This window comes from Lycium barbarum, chromosome 7, assembly GCF_019175385.1.
Source record: "Lycium barbarum isolate Lr01 chromosome 7, ASM1917538v2, whole genome shotgun sequence".
Classification (NCBI taxonomy): Eukaryota; Viridiplantae; Streptophyta; class Magnoliopsida; order Solanales; family Solanaceae; genus Lycium; species Lycium barbarum.
In genome coordinates, this window is record NC_083343.1 from 10,248,851 (window position 1) to 10,256,983 (window position 8,133).

Here is an 8,133-nt window from a genome sequence, read left to right on the forward strand (position 1 = left end):
CAGTTACAACAAAACGTTCATTCTCAGGTGTTGATTCCGGCAGAACCGGAACGACCTCCTTAATAAACTTTTGAAGGCTTTATCCGGCATATGTTCACTACGGAAAGTTCAAAGAGAAATCTACTTATCCAGATAGCAATTAATCCTTGCTTACGAATCACACAGTTTTTCATGCATGTTTTTCATAATATAGTCATTCCCCATTCATGTGGGGGATTGTTGGGATTTTTAGGTGTGAATGGGAAATGAGAAAATGTACCTTTTGGAGTGCACCCAAAAGGCACCTTTTGGATTGCACCTCTCCGTGTCACCCTTTCATTATCTATAAATTCAAAGGCTTTGCCTCAGATTTTAAACAACCAAAAATCTATTTTTTTTCTCCCCTCTAAACTGTTCTCTGCATTAATTTTCAAAACAAAATTATAGTAGAGTCGTGTGATTTGTTGCCGAATTTGCGTTCGACAAGGTTGTTGGGGTTTGAGGTACCGCTACGCCATCAACAGGTATATTCGTTTTATCCTGGGAGGAAGTAATTTGTAACCTCGGGTACAGTGAGGGAATTAAATTTCTTAAGGACACACAGTGAATTATGTGGACTCGGATATCTTCAGTTTTATGCATTTTACGTTTTTCAAGATTAATTCATGTTTCTGGTTTACTGGTTTTGAACACAGTTTGGATAACATATATGTGTATAAAATATACTAATTGAGAATAAAAATTCATGTGATCTATACATTCACGGATGCAGGGCTTTTCACAGCGGTTAAAGTTTGACTTATGCGATGGATTAATGGGCAATATAGTGGACTTATATAGGCTGCCTATGAAGAGAAATATGGTTTTATGACGGAGTAATCGAAATTGATGTGTTTAGATAAGCCTTTCACGTGATACATATGCAGATGGGACTATCTGATACGAATTAAAATACGCGGAAGTAACAAATTGATAAGAAAACAATAAGAAGGTAATATAACAAGGATAGAACTAGAATTAGAAAGGGAAGGGGATGATACTTAGAAGAAATTTCCTTGTCAACTTTTGTTAAGTAGTACTACTAATTAGCACAAGTAAGGGTACTTTAAATACTGGAAGGAAAAGGTAATGAGCTGATAAGGTATATCATTCAAAAGAGAAATTTAAGATTTCTCATCCCAACTAATTCGTGAAAAAAAAAAAAAAAACATATATCCAGGTAAAGTCACTATGAAATCAGGTAAACTGGAAAGCAAAAAAATGTGTAAAACAACCTAAAGCCATTGAGAACTCTATTCATTGGCGATTTTAAATATTGGAGTTCATTATATTAAAATTAAACTGGTAGCCTAAGAGTTGATATGAAGTGGATCATTTCTCAAGGAGTTTGAATACTTCCTGTTCATTTTACTCGTCAGTTTTTTTTTTTTTTTTCACGTCCCTTAAGAAAATATTAACTAAAAGGGTAATTTGACTAAACTATCCTTATTTTTCTTTCTTTTTAATTGATCCCACTGTAGACCTTAGTGGTTTTATTTTATTAAGCTAAATATAAGTACATAGTTCAACAAATAAAGAAAAGAGATAAAAGGAAAAACTTGAATTAAAGACAACAAAATGGAAATAAGGCAACCAAACACTCAGTTGCCTAATTCCGCCATCTAGAATAGCGGCTGATGCCTCACTTCATCTCTCTCCGCCTTCTTGGAGCAAATCGGAGTTTTAGTGTAATGTATTTTATCATTCTTTGAGAAACCCCAATTTGTAGATGTTGCCAGTGCTAAAGTTTGGGTATTTCTGTGTGAATATGGGATTTATTCTTCACGTGCCTTGTATCTTGGTGGTGTAATCCTTGCTTGCTGCTGAAATTACTGCCTCAACTGTGTGAACTACCTTTGATACTACTTTAAAGATCTGCAATTTTACGATTTTCAAAATTTCAATAGAATGAGCCTTAGCTAATACCACTATTGAGATTTCGTAGTTAAATTGCACAAAATTCTATGTACTTCCTTGATAGCTGGTATTCTTTGTTGACCTGATTATGAGGTTTTGGTGTTTGTTGCTTGTTCAAGTTGATTATTTTTCTTTATGCACCAGGTAACTCAGAAAAATTGTTAAAAGTTGATGTACTTGTAAAATCAAAAGCTAGATTAGTTATATGATCAGCCATGATATTTCCTTACCTCAGCACATGTTGTGTTGCCACATTTTTAGCCTCCGTCAACACTCTGATTCTGTCTACTAATGTGGCAACACACCATGGGGTCTCCCATCTTCCATCCACCCTCCCTTAGGTTTACCTAGTTTTAAAGTCACATATTACTTTTAGGCTTAATCTTGATATGTTGACTTTTATTTTATTCTTAGTAGGTTTTGTTTGTGTAAAATTGAAAACAAGAAAAATATTTATATATATTAGTTTCGTTTTATTACAAAAGAGAGAAAATTTTCAAAAAATATGTTTCATCTATTTTAGTTAATTTCCTAGCTAGAGGTTGTAATAAATAAATATCGAGTAATTGAGTATTTTTAATCTTGCTTTTTTAAGTAGAAGTAGTATTTTTATCCCATTTCATTGGGAAGTGAATATCTCATTTCTCCTTCTCAAGATATTTTTATCCACATGGGCATTTTGAGAAAAGGAGAAAACAAAACACACTCAAAATCCTAAACCTAGACAACATATAAAATGCTAAATATAGAAACCTAGTGACCTAGACCTAACAAATCATAATCAGCCTCTTCATATGGTTGTTTAACGCTGGACTTGGTTATGTTTTCATCTAGCTAGTTGGACAACTGAAGATTCTTTCTTTAATAAACGCAAGGAGTTTTCTATTTTAAAGGTCCGATCTTTTTTCCATTTCAATTATTGTTTCATCAAATGTTTGATTTTGTCTCAGTTACTTGCTAATTGCTGTTCAAATACTACGGTTTAAGGTAATAAGTTAACCAATATTGTTTCAATTAAGTTAGAGCAAATATAGTATTTTAATCTCCTATTAGTATTTGGCTTCATGTTTATTCTGTACTCTTGAATGTGGTTTACTTTTGCTCTTTCATTAGTTATTAGATTGCTGTGTTAGCTTATTTACTTGTCTCATAAAGAAAGAAATACTAATTTATGGTCAGATAGATGTGAATAGAAGTTTTGGAGAGCTTGCTTTTATGGTTAAAGAAATAAGCACAACTTCAATTATCATGAAAAATATAATCATCTTTTGGGTTGTTGATTCACAACATGGAAATGGATCGAAGGGATATGACTATTAAGTCAATAGTCAAAACAAGAGTCTTACCTCTAAATAATAGTAATGAATAAAAAACGTTTATAAAAAAGATGGTGGTGTGTTTTCTTTAATTACATCTAGTTAGTACTTTTCTTTAAATGCTTCGGTTACAAAAGTCTTAGATTATATTTGGTACTCACTACAGTTAGTTAGATTTTGTTAATGGCATGCTTACATTTTGTCATTTATTTGCATCTCTCTTTACTTTATAAGCTAGTAAATTTGTCTGCTCTTCGTGCGGTCATAATTAAAATATCAATGAATTCTTTAAGAGCCAGTAGGTTAATTATGATCTTCAGTCAGTTGTCGCAGCCATGATTAAATCACAAAACTAAATATTTTCTCCCATAATTAGCTCAAATTTCTCCATGTAGCAATTTCACATAAATAGTCTACAACATTTTCCATGTCATATGACAAGATGTTTAACCTGAAACAATTTGACTAATCTTATTTTTTTTTAAAAAAACAATTTGGATAACTAATCTAAAATGATGCTGTTTCGAAATTTGGCATCCTATGTTTGATGTCTTAAAAGTACTTACATGTTTGTAATTTTCCCTAGAATACAATTCTTGTTCCAGTTTAGCTTCAAATTGACCACAATAGGAAGATTTTTAAATGAAACTACATATTATTCCTGCTATAACTATTATCTTATTCCAGATCTGCTTCAGCAATAGAGCCTTTTGTGTATCGAGTGTCACAGAGGACGAAAGACAGATATAGGATACATCGAGCCAATGAAGCCATCAGCCGGTCTCCATGTCTGACTGTCTTTTTACTTTTCTTATTTTCCCAATCTTGGTTACACTTATTCTTAATCAATTAGGAATAAAACAGAAGTTCCCTAAATCTTCCACTAGACAACAGGGTTTGGCCTTTTCTTGGTGAAACTATTAGCTTTTTGAAACCTTACTTAGCCAGCGACCACTGCTGGAGAGTAAATGTAGGATCACATTTCAAGGTAAACTCTTCCAATGAAGCCCAACTTCGTGCTCCTTTCCCCTTCAATTAGAAAGAGAATGTATCTTTGATCTTTGTCTTGAAAGTCCAAACTTGTAGGTATAACAAAATATACCAGTCAAATTTGTCTACAGATCAAACAATAGTGAGCAGATACGGGACTCAATAGAGGCATTCTATAGGAATGAAAGGAAATGAAATTGATCTACTACTTGGATGGGTTCTGAAAAATTAACTCTTGATTAGCTATTAATTTTGCTCTTCACAGCGCCATGAAACTTCATTGGTAGCCGTAGCTCTGGCAATTTACTTTTGGAGGACTGTCCTGATGCTGTATTACAACCCCATAAGCACAATGGAAAGAAATTTAAGAAGATGTAAGAAAATAACCTCTGTTTAACTGCATCTCATAACCTTGTTGTCATCCTATGCCTTGTTTCGCCGAAGTATTCACCAAAGCATCAGAAAGCAACACATAACCAAATGCAAAATGTTTCTATTAGATGAACCATCGAATAACAGCTAAATACTAATTAAACTCCCCGTTAAATGTTAGGACTTCCACAAGTAACAGAACTAAAGTGTTCTTTCAAGATAAAGCAAGGTGGTAGAGTAATGGAAACACTAACGTCAACAACATTACCAATCAAGAGTCAAGTATTTCAAAAAGTGCCTTAGACAATGCTTTGTTCCTCTCATAATCTCTCATAATCAAGGTAGGGGGTTGCATTTTGCATTATCATTAGCAACAGCTGAGAAGTATAAACTATGTAATGCAAATATGATTAAAGTGGGTCCACAAGAAACAAAATGTAGCTGTAGCTATCCTAATTGATGTACCTTCATTGGAGGATATTTTGCGAAAGGAGCATCACATCATACTACCAAATCTAAAGAAATACCTAAACTTGAAATTAAAAAAAAAAAAAAAAAAAAGTGAACTCATAATTTATTAGTGAGCCACATAAGTGTGCATATAGAGGCTAAAGTACAAACTACAGAGGACCACATTCATCTATGTATTTATGTGGATCATTGTAACAACTCCTTTTATTTTCTCATACTATACTGTATTTATTGAGATTAGTATGCAAAAAATCTTCATTAATCAAAGAAAAAATCAGAAGACCTTTTTTTTTAACTTTTCATGGACATTTTATTCAAGACTGCACATTCTCTTCTTGAGAAACTAAAAGCCTTAAGTTGTGTAATAAACTACCTATTTTTCTTGGGAGTATGAACTCTAACTCCTAAATCATATACTGGTTCCTCGTACAGATCCAATTGTAAGTTCAAATAAAATTTCGGTACATTTTTATTTCAACCTTCTGCCAAGAAAAAGAAATAAGAGCTTTCCAACAATACAAAAATATAAACTGAGAACATGCAAAGAGAAAAAGAGCAAAAAGAAGGAGAAAAATAACCAAAAAACAAAAGAGGAAATTATTTGCAGAACCTTGCCCGGCAACATATGCACGTAATTTAGAAGCTAATAATATAACAATCAGACAGAGAAAGTAAAACCCAACCTTCAAGAGTTAAAACTTGCAGCGAAATTCCAAAAATACCAATAATACCTGCAATTATCCCTGAAAATTCACCACTTTTCAAAGTCATTCTGCCTACAAAAGAGAGAACACAAAGTGAGAATATCATGTTCAAAGATTTCTAAGTAATAAACTTTTTAGTTCTTGATCGAAATAAAAGCAGAAGTTACCAACTTGAAGATCCACTAATTGAATCTAAATTAATCACAGGTGTTAAAATTTTGGCAGTACTTTGCTGTAGTTCTGGCGGTTGGCGCAACCAGTGGAGTATAACTATACAAAGAAGATGGAGAAATAAGAAACTTGCATTCTATTAGATTAGGAGACAGATATGAAAGTAGTTGCGTACCAGTGGACAGAAAATTCTTGTCAGGGGCTTCGACCGAGAGAGAATGGAAATCATTGAAAGCGGGGGTTCTCAACAACCATTGGTTTCTTCTTCTCCCTTCTTTTAGAAACGCGGGCTTAATGAGGACATTGGGTTTTCCATTTGAGGGAATACAGGAATGGAAACGGTGTGTGTTGGCTTTAATTAGTGTGACTTTAGGCTTTTTTATATATTAAGTAAAATAAAATGGGAATAATTAAGGTAAATTGAAAAAAAAAAAAATAGGGTTTCAGGCCTTAGAGATGTGCCAACTCAGCCTGTGCTATTCCCAGCTTTATAGATTTATATAGAATGTTGTCCTATGGGAAGAGAAACTAGGAAGATTTAACTTGTGGTGACAAAAAAGTCTTATAATTAGAAATGGTGACAAGTTTGACCAGTCATGGTCAAACTTGTCTTAAAAATGTAATTAACTTAAATTGGGACCGAATTATAATTTTTAAAACTTATAATCTTTTACAAAATACACAAAAGTTCATACACATTATACAAAAACTTCTTCCAATCCACACACATTATACAAAAACTCCTTCCAACCCACTTCCCCCACGACCCCAACTACTTCATTTTATTTCAAAAAAAAAAAAAAAGAGCAGTTCTTCATTTCATCTCGTCTCTCTCTTCGTTGCTTCTATTCAAAACCGGCGACCAGTGACCACCATTGTTGTTGCTCGTTCCTCTCTCTCCATTGCTGCTGCTGCTGCTCATTTTTCTCTCTCTCCATTGTTGTTGCTTGTCTATTCATTCTCAGGTAAACTTTTTTTATTCACTTAGTTCAAAAGTTAGGGTTTTGAAATCAGAGTGTGAAAATGATGATTTTGGTTAGAGAAGATGAAGAAGAGCATGGGTTTTTCTTGAATATTGTTTGTTTTGTTGTAGTTTCGTGTATTTGTTGCACTTGTTGGGGTTTGTGAGTTTGTAAATAGTGGTTGTGGTTGTGAAATTATGGTTTTTGGTGCTGTTTTTGTTCTTTTTCTCCTTGTTATTTAAAAAAAAAGGCTTGCAATTTTGTTGATGTTTTCCAACAACTGAGGTTACCTGTTGCAGCAAATTCAACACTTGTTTGACAGTTGCAAACATCTGCTGAGGTTGCATGGTTTTGGTGTATTTTGTTTAAGTTGTGAGTGAGATTTGTGATGGTTGTGTGTTTGTAGTGAAATATAGATGTTTTGTAGTTAAATTTAGATGTTTTTGCTGTTGTTGTTGCTGTTGCAGCAAATTCAGCACTTGTTTGATAGTTGCAAACATCTGCTGAGGTTGCATGGTTTAAAAAAATCCTATTTGGTGTATTTTGTTTAAGTTGTGAGTGAGATTTGTGATGGTTGTGTGTTTGTAGTGAAATATAGATGTTTTGTAGTTAAATTTAGATGTTTTTGCTGTTGTTGTTGCTGTCATGCTATGGTTTAGGAAAAGTTTTGATTTTATCCAACAACTGCTGGATAAAATCAAAACAATTGTTGAGGTTTTTGCAGCAACTGAAGCAGTTGTTGTAGCATATTAACAAGTTATTGTAAAAAATCAAAACAGTTGCTAAGCTGTTGCAACTGTTTTTCTATTTCCAACAGATTAAGATTCTGCTGCAACAAGTAATAAGTTGTTGCAACAACTTCGTATTTTGTTGCAACATATTATTAATCTGTTGCAACAACTGATTACTTGTTGCAACATATTCCTTTCCCCTTTTTACTTTGAATGTTGCACTAACCAATTCAAACTTTTTTTCTATCTCCTATGTGTAGATAAAATGGCTCTAGTTAAAAGAAAAGGAAAGAAACCAACTGAGGGAGAAAGTAGTAAAAGAGCTAAGGTGCAAACACCATTAGATAAACTTGTGACTGCTATTTGTCAATCAACAAATGAGGAAAGAGTTAGTGAAACTGGGGCTTCAGAAAGAGAGGAAACCCACGAAACCTCTGTTGGGCATGAAGAAGAAAGTGATAAAAATGAACAAAGTGAAGAA

The 8,133-nt window shown here is 33.3% G+C and overlaps 1 long non-coding RNA gene across 1 annotated transcript; it reads right to left on the reverse strand.

Moving 5' to 3' along the window:
- Positions 1–3,963: 3,963 nt before the first annotated feature.
- Positions 3,964–6,834, reverse strand: LOC132602120 (uncharacterized). Its single transcript, XR_009567605.1, has 3 exons — positions 6,135–6,834; positions 5,956–6,058; positions 3,964–5,860 (listed from the first exon to the last, which is right to left on the reverse strand). It is a non-coding gene; the product is annotated as an uncharacterized LOC132602120 (long non-coding RNA).
- Between the last annotated feature and the right edge of the window lie 1,299 nt (positions 6,835–8,133).